Below are 16,914 nucleotides of genomic sequence, written 5' to 3'. Positions count from 1 at the left end.
CAACCTACGGAATGGGAGAAAATACTTGAAAGTGATGCGACTGACAAGGGCTCAATTTCAAGAATATATAAATAGCTCATATAACTTAGTAATAAAAAACCCAATCCAAACATGGGCAGAAAACCTAAACAAGCAATTCTCCAAGAAAGACACACAAATGGTCAATTGACCCATGAAAAACTGCTCAATATTGCTGATTATCAATGAAAGGCAAATCAAAAGTACAGGAGGTATCACCTCACACCAGTCAGAATGTCCATCATTATAATGTCTATAAATGATAAATGCTGGAGAGGATGTGGAGAAAAAGGGCACCCTCCTACACTGTTGGTGGGAATGTAGTTTGGTGCAGCTGTTATGGAAAACAGCATGGAGATTCCTCAAAAATCTTAAAATTTACCTACCATATGATCTAGCAATCCCACTCTTGGGCATATATCTGGAGGGAACTCTAATTCAAAAAGATATATGCACCCCAATGTTCATAGCAGCACTAGTGCAGTTTGTAAGAGTGACTGACAAGACTGTAGGGACTAATAAGCTGATCCTAAATTTATGTCAAAATGCAAAGATTGACGTTACGCAGAGCAATCACGACTAAGAAGAAAAAGTCGGAAGACTCATACTACCTATATCCAAACCTCACTATAAAGTCGCAGTATAATCAGGACAATATATGTAGGCGTAAGGACTGATACACAAATCAATGGAACACAATAAAGACCAGAAAGAGATTTGGTAGGTTAAGTTACTTAAAGCAATGCAATGGGGAAAGGAGTGTCTTCTCAATAAACAGCAGTGGAACGTAATGTCCTTATTTTAAAAACTGAGCCGCAATCCTTTCTTCACACCATATGCTAATATTAAATAAAAATGGATCACAGACCTAAATACAAAGCTAGAACTAAAGAACAAGAAAGCAGAGGAGAAAATCTTCATAACCTTACAGTAGGCAAAGATGTCTTAGCCCATAAAGAAAAACTAACCATTAGAGGAAAAAACTGATTAACTGCATTCAAAATTCAAAATGCTTGTTCTGGAAAAAAAAAAAATTAGGAAGATAAAAAGGGAAGACCAAGACCAGAAGAAAATACTCTCAAAATGTATCTGAAAAGGATCTGTATCCAAAACATAATTTTAGACTCATAAAGTAAGAAAACAAACCACCCAATTTAAAATCTGGTCAAAATTTGAACAGATACTTCATGAGAGATACCATGTGGAACTTAAACTCTCATAATATTGCAGGTAGAACATAAAATGGTATAGCCACTTTAGAAAAGTCTCAGGTTTTTATAAATATAAGCATACACTTAACATAAGACCTTTGCAATTGCACTCCTGTGTATTTACTCAAGCGGGGGGAAAAAAATCCAAAGACTTGTACTTGAATGCCCACAGAAGTGTTATTCATGATAGCCAGAAACAGGAACCAGTGAAATACTACTCAACAATAAAGAGAAACTACTGATATACTCAATGACCTGGATGCTGAGTGAAATAACCTTTGCAGCTTGACTGTGGGGAAACAGGCTCTCTCACGTACGGCTGGTGGGAATTCATGTGGTACGATCCTTATCGAGTGTAATTTGACGATATCTAACAAAAACTACACATACATTTACCTTTCAACCTAGCAATCACACTTCCAAGGATTTATCCTGAACGTACACCCCAACAATATATGAAAATACATATTCACAAGGTTATTCATTGCAGCATTAATTTTAATTGCAAAAATATTGGAAGCAACATAGATAACTACTCATACGTAGGAAACTGAATAAACTGTGGTAAATGCACATAATGGAAACTATATCTGTGTAAAAAATAAATGAGATAGGCTGGGAGAAGAGGGAATGAGGAACTGTTCAAAGGGTACAGAGTTTCAGGCTAGAAAGATGAAAATGTTCTGGAGATGGATGGTGGTGACAGCTGCACAACAATGTGAATGTACTTAATGCCACTGAACTGCACACTTAAAAATGGTTAGAAAGTAGATGTTATGTAAATTTTACCACAATTTTAAAAAATGAACAGGAAAGATCCCTTTGGCATAGTATGGCATCATTTCCAGGAGATACTAGCAAGTGAAAAGAGCTAAACACAAAAAGAATGTATACAGTATGCTACCTTTTTATAAACAAAAGGAAAAAAATAAAACGTACATGTATCTGCTGGTCATTACACAAAGAAACACAGGGAAACACTGAAGGTGGTTACCTCTGAGAAATGGGGAAATGGAGTAGAAGGGATACAGAAGGGAATGTGTATCTTTTGTGCTATTTTGACTTTTGAAAACATGTTTGTATTCTACATAATCAAAAATAAAACTAATCAGAATGGGAAGGAGCATTTTAAAAAAAAACTTTGAAACTCAAGCATATAAATAAATAAACCTAATTTCATTTCAAACAAATACCGTAACTACATTATGCAGAAAGTAAGGGTGAGAAATAAAAATGGGGAGGGAAGAGCAGCGTAGATAGGAGGAGGGAGGGCTAACTCAAGTAATCTGAGAACACAGCATTTATTTACTCGCAGTCTTTGGCAGGATGATTGTGGGGAAGTGGGGAACTATATGCTAATTCTCCACTCACTTTAAGTAAGTTTGTTTACTGCAGTGAAATGGGCAAAGCTATTCTGAAATTATTTTAGATGTATTACAGGATACAGCAAATGAGTAAAGGCACTGACATGTTGGGAACCAGGGTTCTCATGGCATAAAAAGGGACACAAAAATAAGAAATGAGAGGTGCAAAGAAAGAACCCTGTAGACATGGAGTGAAACTGGACATACTGACATAAACTCATGATTTCTAAACTATGTACATGCATGCTGCTAAGAACATGTATATATGTACAAGTGTGTTTATGTAGGCATAGGTGTATAAATGTGCATATATTTCCCAGCTCTGTCCACTGAAGGGGTCGAGAAGAGAAGACAACCCAGGAGCAGTGAGGACACTCAGAGACCTTAGTCTCTAATACTACTCCCCACAAGGACACAGGAGAATGATTCAGAGCTCTACTGTCCAAACCTAGGACAATGAGCATCAAAACAACTGAGTACTGAATTGCAAACAATTCAAAAATCAGAAATATCATGAGCCTACACCAATAGACAGGACTCTTGAATAACGCAGGGAGCTGACTGGTTAAGTGTGAAGGGAATGCAGGAATGAGAAAATGTCCATTTTGGAACCATTACGGTAAAAAAATCAGATCAGAAAAGAATCATCATAGAATAGATAAGTTTATACTGTATAGCACAGAGAAATATATTCAATATCTTGTAGTAACTCACAGTGAAAAAGAATAAGAAAATTAATATACGTATATTCATCGTATATTCATGTATGACTGAAGAATTGTGCTGTACACCAGACACTGACACAACATAGTAAACTGACTATAATTCAATAAAAAAAGAAAAAAAGAAAAGAATAGTCAATGAATACTAAATCTAGGGCAAACTGTGATGAAAGTCATGGTATTATCAATGTCTCCCCACAAATCGCTTACTTGCTTGCAAAAGAAGGCCAAAAAAACTATACAGTGGAGAAATCTGGCAACATTTTGGCCAAGGTATCAAAATTAACATGACAATGAAGGACAGAAGACGTCACGTGCCTCCAAAAGTCATACATCTTTCTCAGGGTATCCCGTCACCTGTGTGGCATTCTAGCCAAGAACCCATAACCTCATTCTAATTGCAAGAAAATTTTAGACAAACGTAAAATGGAGAACACTGTAAGGGAGGGGAAGGGTTGTATTCTTCAAAAAATGTCAATGTCATAAGAAACAAAGAAAAGCTGTGGAAATACTCCAGGGAAAAGGAGGCTAAAGAAAAATAGTAACTACATGCAGTACCTGACTCCAGACTAGATTCTGTTACAGGAACCAAGGGAAATGCTGTAAGAGACTGTATTAGGTCAACTGACCAAACTGAAAGATGGGCAACAGATTTGTATTGAAGTCCATTTATGAAGTCGACAACTGTACAATGGTTATATGAGAACGACCCTATTCTTAGGAAATAAAGCAAAAGTATTTAACGGAAAAAGCACACCATACGTAACTTAAACATATGTAACCTCAAACAGTTCAGAAGAGACAGAGAGCATGCAAGTGCAAGAAGAGTAAGAGCACACATGAATACAGACAATAAAACCAGAGGAAGAATCTGGCTGAAGATTATCTAGATGTTCTTTATACTAGATTTTTATAACTTTTGTAAACTGGAAATTATCTCCAAATAAAGGGTTTTTTCTACTATGTATGAATACTACATATTTTAGAGATAGTGCTCTATTACGTTCAGGATATAATGGGTATATATCTTAAGTAACTGAATGAGTTTATAGAGAAATAACAAGAGCTGAGGCTGTAGACATAGATAAATTCCCAGATAAAGGACTGCTTCAAATTTAAGACAAAGGAGTTTGTACTTTTTTTCTGTAAGCCAGGGAAGAGTAGCACAAAGCTGAGAACAGAAGAGAGGCTTGATTAAAGGGATATATTTAAGAAAAATTTCTAGCAAACTTTCAAGTGGGTAGAAATAGTAATAAGAAGCTGTAAAGGGACATCTGGACAAACACAAGCATGAAATGATGGGGTCCTGGCCTAGGAAGTTAAGATTAGTAACAGAAAGTTGAACAAATACTGAAGACATGAAAATAGAAAACCAGATAAGGGCTGTTTACCAAATGTATCAAGGAGAATAAGATTCAAAGACAACTCAGATTTCGAACCTAGCTAACCAAGAAAATGATGGTGTTAGTCACAAAAAGCAATGTAACTAAGCAAAGCAAAACCACTTTCTCAGCCATTAGATAATTTGTTCTATTCTCATTTTTCCTATTCTGATGCAGTAATAAAAGTTAGGAGAGTAGTTAGACGAAATGTTATATGCCAGCAGCAAAAGCCATCTGGGGAAACTAATCTTTACAAGATGAAATAATCAAAATAGGTGAGGCTAATTCAGATTCTGACTAAATGCCATGCAAATATTCATATGAAGGAAAAAGTGGTTGGGTGGTAGCGTCTTATATTGAACTGTAACAAACAGTTCTGATCATTCCCAAAAAAGTTACGTTTGTAAATAGAATCTACATACATAATCACTCATTCCAAGACCCTTTATCCATTCAACTAATGTTATCATTAAAGAGGAAAACACGTTGTACAAAACAAGTTTAGGATTAAATCGTAAATCAAAGAAAAGGCTGAAGTCAGAAAATTACAAAGGATCCAGTCAAAGTAAAGCTGAATTACCTGGCTAACCAGTCAAATGACGTTCAAGTGGGAGTTTATTTTTATTGGTCTCTGACTCCACTGTTCAGCAAGTATTTTGATCCTGAGAACAAAAAAATAAAATAAAAAGGGTGTTGACTTTTATTGCTTTTTCTTAATATAAATATGATTATTAGTCACACACAAATTAACTTTTCCCATCTTTCCCTTCCCTGGACATATGAAATGAACAGTAACAACAAGAAGCTATCAAGTATGAGGCCTCTTCCTACAAATTTGAGCTGATGCCTTATTTTGCCATATATTACTACTTCTGCTTAGAAAAATCAGTCATTGACTACACAATATATTCTGTCACAGTGTGTAAACATGGATAATGCAAAGTGGGGATGAAGGAGACCAGCTCCAAATTCTGAAAAGTGATCAAACCAGATGGGTAATTTAAAACTATATGAATATCCTGTCAGAAGCTAATGCTTAAATACCCAAGTCCAAAAAAGACACATACCCACCAGATGGATGGATAAAGCAAGCAAGAAGAAAGGGGGAAAAAAGAGTCCTGGATATTTTCTTCCCCTCTAGGACAGGCTGCATCATTTGAGTCACCAACAAAAAATAATTTTAAATGGGACACAGGGAAATGAGAGGCAGTTCTTCAAAATAATCTGCAATAAAATACACGAACATATAGAACAGCAGGCTTTTGTACTTGGGGAAATGTGGAGCAGGCTCCAGTGCAACAGAAAAGTGAGCCAATAAAAACATTCACCCTCACCTTACGATTTTCCAAATGTAACAATAAAGCAACAGTCTCACTACTGCTAATTCTAGAGGTATCTATATCAAGACAACAACCATAACTATACCCTGAAGTTAATAGGAGTCACACTGGAATCAGCAGGTTAGGAAAAGGATGAAAGGAAAAATGATATATTCACAAGTTCCAAGTAACAAACACATCACAGTCAGGGTATGCAGTAGATAGGGGACAACCTACCACAATCTAGCTACATGATATGAAGGGTCTGCTGCATTTCTGAAACCCAAATTAAAGGTGAGAAGACAGTGGGGAGGGGTTTGAGGATGGAGGGATAGAAAGCACATCATATGTGGCTGAAAAAGGGAAAAGCAGGTATCAGTCTATCAGTGTCATGCAACTCAAGTTATAAAAAGAGCTCATACATCTAGTAACATGTCTATCGATAATCACAGTATTGTCTCCAGCTTATAAAGATACATGCCAAAGGTAAGCTGGCTCTTAAACTACATTTTCCAATCCACAGTAGTATCGCTAGTGGTTAGCATAATGGTTATAAAGAGCAAACGCTTTGGAGTCCACCCGATCTAGAATCAACTGCTAGCTCTTTCACTTCCTCGTTAGGTATCCCTTAAGACATCTTTGAGCCTCATCTTAAAGAGTCTCATCTTAAAATGGGGATCGCATCTAGTAAGCCTCTTGAGAAGATTACGTGAAAATGCTTAAATTACTTATTAGTATCTAGTACATAAATGCTCAATAAATAAAAACAGTTACTAGCCAAACAAGACTGACACATGTTGCAAGAATTTCCAAGTACACTGAAATTAAAAAACACAATCATTAGTTTAAGTTTTTAAATCAATTCAATGCTTTATAACTTGAATTTTTCTTTCTAATTAGAGAACAGTAAAGAGGGAAAAGGTAGGCAGAACTACTGTGAAGAAAATCCAAGATTTTCTGGCCCTAATTTTAAATTAAGTTTCACTTCAGAAATGGTTCTCTTGTTGTTGCTCCTTTTCCGGGGGGTGGGGGGGGGTCTGGGGGTGGCATTAGTACCTAGAGAACAAGAGGGTGGGCAGGAAAGGAATTTAAGTCAGACTGTACCTAGTACCCTAATGACTGACCCAGGAAACAAGTACTGCTGCCTAATTTGGAAAATTAGCAAGAGAATCTCCATTAATACTCTAGTATTATTGTACTGCTGGTGGGAACTATCCAAAAGAATGCTGACCTAGACAATTTGTACCCCAAAACCCCCAGGATACGAAGGAAAACCATCTATAAAACTCTCTTCTCCCAAGAAGTGTGTAGCTGAATTAGACAGAAGCTCAAATAATCAAAATGACTGACTTTCAAGAACCTGCAAAGGTAGGTGGTCTAAAAAGTACCCTATGCCAGGATCCTGTAAAGTGTGGAACTGTAGGGAAACTGCAGTGCCCCTGTGTAGAACCAAGATTCTGTAAAAGCAAGTCATAACAGATTTCCTGAGACTATTTTTGACCTTCATCTTTATCCCTTTTCATAATCTGGACTTTAGTCAATCACACATACAAAATCAGGTTATGCCAACATAAAAATCAAAAGACACATCCCCAGAATATTAGATATGGGGGGAAGGGGTTGGGGCAGAGGGGCAGGAACAACAAGACCTGCATCACTAGAAAGCTACTAGGGGCTTGGGGAAGATCAAACTGAGCTTTGTTAACAGCTAGTCTGAGATGTGCCTAGAGGCCAGAACAAAGAATCAAACTGGGGGAGGGGAGTTGACAAAGAGGAAAGTCCAAACTATACAACGCTGAAGCTTGGAGACACCAACTGGACAAAGAGAGGCCACTGAATGTTATAAACGTGTTTTTCTTTTGCTGTTGAACATGGAAGGGAGCAAGAACTCTACTATTAATCATATTACACTCATTGTTCTCCCCATGCAGCTGCCGGCGATGCTCCCAGGAACTCCCTCCTCAGTTCCCTAAAATCATGGAGCAATGGGGAATCACCATCTTTGGGAAAAGCCAGCTGTTGCCTGCTCATCTTCAAAGCACTACAGAATTAAGTTTGCGCACCAATTAAATGTTAGGTTACTCAAAGTTTACATAATATTGGTGCAAATCAAATTCAAGATTTTTTTGCAATTGAGATTATTTATCAAGTGATAAATACACCCTTTGTCAAAACTGTAATAACAGATTTTACTTGCAACATTCAAATGCAGCCAATCCGTAGCTATACTGAAAGGGGAGAAAAAGATATAAGTATAGTATCACATAAAAATTTCAACAAAGGTGCCACTGTTTTTAAAGCTGTGTAAACTTAACTCAGTAAAAAAATATTTTTTTCACAATTTACTATTTAGTCCATTATCACGTGTTCAAGGAAACAAGTAAAAATGTATTTGGTATCCAAGAGAACACTGGCAATACAATGATGACAAACTTTCTAAAATACCATAATCCTTCTGACAAGGGGGGCAAGAATTTAAAATTCCAGCATATATTTGTATAGTAACGTAAGGACAGAGTTTAAAAAAAAAAAAACCATGCATTACCATCTATCCTATGATATAAACAAGAATGGACCAAGATGATTTATATAACTTATTCTACAGTCATTTAATAAATTTTAATAAATATTTAGTTCTACGTGGAGTCAACCTGAAAATTTAAATAATGCAGTTAAAATAGAAGCCTTAGTTTGAGAAAACCTAGGTTTTGGAAGTCCAGATTCTTGAGCTGACCTTGTAAAAAGCATTAAATTTGCTGTGCACCTATTAGATGCCAGGTGGTGCACTGTCACTCAGAACTATAAACAGATTATGTTTTCTGCCATTAATTAGGAAAGAAGCAGGCACAAATAGCCACTAGAGTTTCCAAAATGAAGATTACGTTTCGTTCAGTAAGCATTTGCTGAGCTTCAAAATGCTACACTGCACCAGACTCCAGGGATACAAGGAAGACCAGAAGTCAAAGACACAGTCTGACAACAGTATTAAAGGAGAGGAAAGCCCTGCCTTTCACAGGATTGCTGTGACAACTGTAAAGCACTATTTAAATGTGAATGCAAGACAAATCCAAAACCCTTTACCTCAGCCAAGGGGAAAAAAAATTTTAATGTACAGATAATTTCTGCAATTATTTTCCATAGTTAGAACCAAAATACCATTAGAGCTTCTCTGTAACAAAAAACAAAGGCAAAGAAGGAAAAACTTTTGTAAAACGTTAGCCATTTGTGTAAAAATTACAAGAGATATAGGAAGCATTAATGGGATATATACAGGTTGCTGAAAATGAAAGCTATTTTTAACTCAACATATTCAGGAAATTATGCCATACATTTTGCTTACACAACGATACTATTCACTGATGAACAATGGCGGTAAATATTACCATTCTGCAATTTTTAAATTACCTTGAGATTAAGGAGAAAACTAAAAAATCCAGTTAGCAGACCAGTTTATTAACAGGCCCCATATCTCTGGCTGAGTTGTAGTTAGTAATGACATGGTTGCTAAAACAGGCATGAAGCCAGCCGCTTGCTGGTGCTTGTTCAGCCTCCCTCTCCCCCCTCTCTTGGAAAAACTGCATGCAGTGCTGCACGATCACACAAAATAAATACAGGAAAGGGGGTGGGAGGGGCTGGGTGGAGAGGTGAGTTGAAGCTCTGGGCTCCACCAGTGGAAGGCGTTCCACAAGAATTGCTACAGGGTCAAAAGTTTACAGTGGTTTCAATTTCACCTTTTAGCAGCCAATCAGGAAACGGAGACTGCACGCTGACCCCTCAGGCTGCAAATGAACATTAACTCATTGGCTACCAGGATTCCTTCTCTGCATATATTCCCTTTCTTGTAAGGCTTCCTCTTTTCCCTCTTTTTTTGGAAGGAGAGGGGGGGCCGCGGAGTAGTAGCCGCAGGAGAGAGGCAAAGAACATTTAAAGTTCAAGGTGACAATTTTATTTAAGACTATACACTTTAAACTGGTATTTGAGGGTAAAAATAATTGAGGAATTCTCCTTGAAATCAGTTTCTTTATCCTGTAGTATCTAACAAACCAGTCACTAATGCTGATATCAAGACAAAGAGTGAACTTAGGCAGGTTAAAAAGAGATTTATCTCCATGAGGTTGCAAAATTCTAAGAACAATTTACAATACAATAAAGATAATGCTGGTTGTATTTCCAATAAATGCTTTAAAAATAACTCAGATATTGAAGACATTTAATTAAAGTATTTATCTAACCCCAAATTTTTATTTGCATACATTCCGCACCTCTTCTCCAAATCATTAATATAAACATGCAACATATATGTACTTTTCACACTGTACATCAACCAAAATGCAGGTACAGCCCCGAAGGTTTAAGCTCTCTTTTCCTATATTTCTCCTCCAAAACACTTCAGTACCCAGAAGTGATTCCTGTATACCACAAACTCAAGAGTGAACCCCTAGGCAATAGCACAGCTGCTAATTCATTTTTATGTAAATTTCCCCCAAATTCAGAAAACATCAATAAACTAATCCAAAAAATACTCGTTTTCCAACATTCTACATTTAACACTGAGCAAGGTTAAAATGAAGATCTGTAAGATACATACCTTAACTATCCTACACATAAAAACTAGATTTCTTTGAAGCATTACATGATAAAAGTGAAACAGCAACATTAACTGCTCTATCATAATGATCAGTTAAATACCAAATAAACGGATGTGATAATTTATAGTTAGCAATATTTCTCACTAATTTTAGCAGTCCGACTTAAATTTAAGTCATATTTAGAAGCCCCTGTAGGTATTACCACTACCTAAGCAAATGATTTCATGTAGGATATTAGTTTTCTTACCCAAACCAGCAAAGTAAGACACCACAGTTATTTCTGAACACCCAAAGATAACCAATATACAAAAGTATTTTACTTATAATATATAAAAGCTAAAGGGCCCCAAAATACATTCCTAGTGTATAAATTTTCCATAGCAATTTAATGTAGTTGTTAAGATAGTAAATAAACTTGATGCTAATACAGGGTCTTTTTTTAATTCAGCGTTAAAACAAGTAATTTTCTAGTAACTCCCAAACCTTCATGATTTAAGTTTATGCATGTTTGTCTATAAAAAGTCTACACTTTTAAAATCTATGTTTTTTTTCTTTAAACATGGCTTGCAGAAGCTTTTTTAGTATTAAATTAGAAGAGTCTTCTGTATATCTTCTTTTTACAAGATGGCCTCATTTTGAAAGAAAATGGATGCGATAAAATTTTACATCAAGTCAGCATGTTAGCAAGAAGCTTTTTGTGTGTTCTGAATTTGATTAATACAAGCCAAGGTCACTTCCTGAAAGATGCCTACCATTGCAGCTGCAGGCAAACTAGGCTCCTGCGTAAGGCTGGGGGAAGGGAATGGGTGATGGCATTTATTAACACTGCAATAGGCTTCCATCTCCACCAGCAGCTATAAAAGGAGAGGGGAACTGGAAGATCCCAGAACTCCTGGCATATAAAGATTAAAATATTCCCACTCCTTAACATTTAAAAGCAGAAAGTTAATCAGTATATATAATACTCATGTCAAAAGTATATCAAAAGCATCTTCTATACATTAAAACATTTCACTTAATACTATACAAATCATCTAATACCAGACACTGAAGTAAACTTAGCATTCTACACAGTACAACCTGTACTTGCTATGCAAACTGCCTACAAAGGTAGAAACAGACCCCTAAAGAAAATGAAATCAGAGATTCAAATTTATCTTATCTAAAACCAAACATGGCCTAAAAGTCATGAAAGCAGAAATCCAAAACACAAAAGCCTATATATTGTGAAATATTTGCAGAAGTTTCGTACTGAAATACAATTTTCTTCTTATCAACATTAATACAAATGTATCTCTGTGCCCAAACATATCATCAAGATATGCATTATCAGCAACCAGAACAAACCTCCCTGAAAATTTAATAACGGCAAGATTTAACTGAGCAATTATTATGTACAGCTAGAAAACCATACTAAGTACTTCACCTGTCCTCTCTGAGGTTCTATAAAATGTCAACTAACCGCTTAAAATATTAGGTAGAGTCAGGAAATCTACATGCCCCTTATAACTGTCTTTACGTAACCTTGGGTAAATTAGACTGATTTTGTGTGCCTCATTCCTCCTACCTACCAAATGGGAGTTATGCTTAAACCATGATATTCCAGAGATACATAATCAGCAATGTGCTTCTAACTGTTGTATAATAAACACAAAATTTGGCCTTTAATTGTCAACGTGTTCAAAGCCATTATATTTCTATTTTCTACGTAAGTTGAGAATTTTATCCTTCCCTTATACTCCCCATCCTTTCACTCTGATTGAAGTTTTGGTTCAGTAACTTCAATAACAGAAAAAAAAAAAAAAAAACCAGATATTAGATGCTCAAGTGCAAACAAACTGATATGGCTTGATTTTCTTTTTTAAATTTTTTACCTTCCAATGACTGGCAGGAAAGGGCTATTATTTAATGTGCACAGGGTTTTACGTATATATAAAGGGGCTTCTTATATCACCTTAGGAAAAGGAAGGCAACTAAGCTAAAGTTACTTTGAGAAGTCTTGAATTTAGAGAATCTAGTAGCTGGGCATGGCAAAGAAAGGCATTCAGGAATTCAACAAGACCTAGTCACATGCCTTTGAGATGGAACAAACTCTTAAAATGGACAAAGTTTAAAATTAGTTATTTATACTCCTCTCCAGGACACCTTATGAAACACTGAGAGGGAATAAATTTTTCCTCATTTTCTCCTATCCTCTATACTTTTTTTCCATCAAATGCGTTATTCTAAAAATAACTGGGAACAAGACATAGAGTTAAACAGTAGGCAGCTAGCTTCTTGCCACATACCAGGGTGCAATTCTTCCCTCACATCTCCAACTAAATCATTCTTCTCCCCTGGTTTTATCCAAGCACCCAATGTGTTCCTCACTTGGCAAACTAGACAAACCAAACTGGGGGTACAGCAGCTAACTGCCTAGTCTTCTTCCTGTACTAATGCAGCTTCTGTGACAAAAATAGAACCTAAAAGGAAATACTGACTATAAAATAAAAGCAAACAAAATATTGGCCTGCATGTCTCCTTGCTCTGTCAGAGTACTTCATAGACGTAAGTCTGAGAATCACTCTTTAAGAGTCACAGAGTGTTTCAAAAAAAAAAAAAAATTCCAGTAATTATTTTCTACAGCTTCAAACTGGATGGACTGGCTATCCCATAATTGAACATTTCTGTTTAAAAAAATAGAAAGTAGTATACCATATAAAATGGTATTATTAATCAGCAATAATAGAACTATGCTATATGCTTACTGTTTGAAAAGCACATTAGACTACAAGCCTCAACCATACCTCTCAAGTGAAAAGACGAATACGGTCATTACAGTCATTTCACAATGTTTGCTGAAAACCGTATCATATTCCAGATATGATATGATCATATGTATCATATCCAGATATGATATGGGGGTGGCAAAGGAAGACTTAAGCACTTAGTTTTCAGATAAGGTAAGCCCTAAGGATGGACAATGGTTGAAATCACAGAGGTTACATTTTTCTGGATGTTACCAAACATATACACAAGATATTTCTAGAAAGTGACTAAGTACCATAAAAAAAATAAATAGGATATAGAAGAGAAGGGACGTAGGAAGAGGGAAGTAATTTCAGGTCAGGGAAGGGCGCTCTAAAGATGCAACATTTAACCTGAGAGCTCACAGGAACCAACCGTGCTAAGAGGGTTCCAGGCAGATAGCACTGTATATAATAGTACTGATAGATAATGAAATTAATACTTATCAAGTATCTATTTTATTATCATTAAGTTCAACATTCTCAATCTTCATCCCACTTCTGGTCTGGGACCCACACTGCAGACTAATGGGAACGTGAAAATTATGTGCTAGTAGCGTGCTTCATTTTAAAACTTATGCTTAATAAAATCAATTAAAGAACCGTATTTAAAGCCAGTATACGACATAGCTTTCTAGAATGTATTATTAGGTATGGATGGCACAAAGGAATATTACTAAAAGCAATGATTATTCAATAGATTTAGAGAGAAAAAAGATTCAAATTCCAGCTCTCCTAATTACTATGTTACTACCACCACCCATTTCTTCTCTATAAATTAGAGATAACATCTCTTGCCATATCTATCTTAAAGGGCAGTTACGACGACTGAATGACTGAGATTCTCGCTGTCACCAACACTGTCAGGAAAAGCCATGTCTAAAGTGCAAAATCATGACAAGGCCTCACATGAGTTTGTCGTTTAAGCCCAACTTATTAGAACTGTGGGTAACCTGGCTTCCCACACTCACAGCAAACTAGAAGGGAGAGACTATTAGAAGCAATAAAAGCATTAATAACAGCAAGAAAGTACAGCTAACTGGCTAGCAAACAATAGAGAAGGAAAATAGAGAAAAGCAACAAAATAAAAAACAAAACACAAAAACTCTTAAAATTAAAGTGGTCTAGACTCAAGTCATTCAGCCTAATTTTTAATTCAGGGGATACAAAAGATGTTACCCACAGCCAAAAAAAAAAAAAAGAAAAAAGTAATAATAATGCTCCTAATGTCCTGAATCATTAAGATTAAATACAGTTAGCACACTGCTTGAAAAGAGGAATTTGAATACACTTCAGGATTTCAATTTCTGTAGTTTGATTTTTCTTTTTTCTTAAAACAAGCTTTGTGTCTTAATGGTTGTTTTTCACTATGCATAGCAACCATTTGGGCTTCTCTCTACCTTTTTTCTCTATTCTCAGCCACTCCCCAGTGCAGTGCTTAGAAGAAATGGAATGTTCAGAAGGCAAGCAGCAAAGGTTAGAAAACCTGGGACTCAGATATGAACAGTGGGAAATCAGAGTTTAGGCAAGAAGGGTTTTCCGTATGTACGACACAAAATCCAGACGTCTAAAGAAATCAATACATTCAAATGTGTTAAAAATTAGCACATATTTGTAGATTCCATATAAAAAAATTTTAAAAAACCCGTAATCAAAGTTAAACACCAACTGGACAAATCTGGGACAATCTAAGCACCAAGATAATAATGGTCAAGAATTACAATCTACTGAATAATTCATAAATCCACAATAAATGTAAAAATATATATATAAAGGGAAGGCTCTTCCTTACAGTAGAAAGCCAACTAATAAATATAGAAGGAATGATGGAACTAGAAAATCACCATTTGGCAAAATCATAGTATTCATTCAGGAGGCAACAATCACCAATGGAAGCTAAAACTAGTGGGTTTAAGTTGAAGGAGTAATAGGATATTTCCATAATAACACACTCAAAGCCGCTAAACCCCACAGCAAACTTCACAGAATCTCCCAACAAGTAATCTTACAATGGAAAAAGCAGACATGCCTCTACCAAATGGTCAGTGTTAACATTATCAATGACGGGAATAATCTGGTTAGATGGACTGAGAACTCATCGCGTCCATCGTATTCCTCCTCCAAAAGGGGAGAACCTGAATCTAAACATGAGCAAACACTATACAAATACAAACTGAGAGACTTCCCTAACATAATTCATCTACAGTCCTCAGAAATATAAATGTCATGAAACTAAAGAGCAGAAACTGTTCCAGATTAAAGACTGAAGAGACAAAACAAAGGACTACAGTGCATGTAATTTGGATTTTCCTCCCCTCTAAAGGGACAACTGGTGAAATTTAAATAAGATCTACAGAATATTTTGTCAACAATAATTTTGTGATTTTTATAATTTTAGTGTGATAATATAAAAGAAGTCCTTGTTTTGAGGAATTCTCTACACTAAAGTATTCAGGAGTAAAGAAGCTTCGTATCTGCAACTTACTCTCAAACGGTTCAGAAAAAATAATACATTTTTTTAAAAGACAGGAGAAAGCAAATATAGAAAAATGTTAACATCTGAAGAACATGAATGAAGAGATCTTGAAACTTTTCTTCAAGTCCCAGATTAAGAAAAAATAAAAAATGATTTAAAACGTCAATAACAGACTGGGAGAAAACATCTGCAGTGTATAAACAGACAAGGAATAGCCACTTAAATCATCAATAAGTAAATAAATAAACAAACAAACAAGGAATAAAAACCCAGAATACTTAGGAGCTCTCACAAATTAGTAAGGAAAGACAACATCAGAAGAAAAATGGGCAAAGAATCAAAATAGGAGGATCACTGTAGTACAAATGGCCAACACATGAAAACATGCACAACTCTTCCAAGGATTGGGGAAATGTAAAATACAAGCAATGAAATAAAATTATACCAGCTGGCAAGAGTTAGTAATCTTAAACAAGTATCCTTTAAGCTTAACAAGCCCATAGCTAGGAATATAGCACAAATACATCAAGATATAAAAGATATGTACAAGAATATTCAATATAGCATCCAACAGGAGAGCAAAAAAAGGGAGGAGGGAAATAATAAGTATCAGTAGGGGAATATAAACTCTAATTTGATGCAAGCTCCTTGAGGTGAGAGATTCTAGTATGCTCTCTTCATTGATATTTATCACCAGTAACTGGCACATGGCAGGAACTCAATAACGTCTCTTGGATTACTGGATAAATGGTTTTAAAAAGGACACTCCAAAATGGTATATTATATAACCATTGAAAAGAACAAAGTAGATCTACAAAAATAATCACCTAAAAAGACGTCCATGAAATAACTGGAAGAAACTTGCAGGCAACATAACAGGATTGTTTTAAAGAGTGAGACCAATCTACACAGATTTATCTGCTTTTAGTTGGGGATAAGTAGAGAAAGGTACACATACTTCGATGAGTGACTATACTGAAGGAAGGCCTTCATTACTGTACTTTTGAGAGATGGGATTAAAATAATTTTGTGTTATCACTACGTTTA

At 35.8% G+C, this 16,914-nt stretch overlaps 1 protein-coding gene across 6 annotated transcripts in view; it reads right to left on the bottom strand.

Annotated features, from left to right (window-relative positions):
* The window catches only part of NCOA3 (nuclear receptor coactivator 3), a 105,735-nt gene that overhangs the window by 46,391 nt on the left and 42,430 nt on the right, over positions 1–16,914 (bottom strand). For 4 of the 6 annotated variants that reach the window (XM_032461315.1, XM_032461320.1, XM_032461321.1 and 1 more), the window contains exon 2: positions 5,278–5,359. The exons of the other annotated variants lie outside the window; for them this stretch is intronic. The gene's annotated coding sequence lies outside the window, so the exon portion shown is untranslated. The remainder of the gene's footprint in view (positions 1–5,277; positions 5,360–16,914) is intronic. 6 annotated transcript variants of the gene reach the window in all.

The sequence above is a fragment of the Camelus ferus genome, chromosome 19 (genome assembly GCF_009834535.1).
Source record: "Camelus ferus isolate YT-003-E chromosome 19, BCGSAC_Cfer_1.0, whole genome shotgun sequence".
Taxonomy (NCBI): domain Eukaryota; kingdom Metazoa; phylum Chordata; class Mammalia; order Artiodactyla; family Camelidae; genus Camelus; species Camelus ferus.
This window is presented reverse-complemented; position numbering and strand designations above follow the sequence as displayed.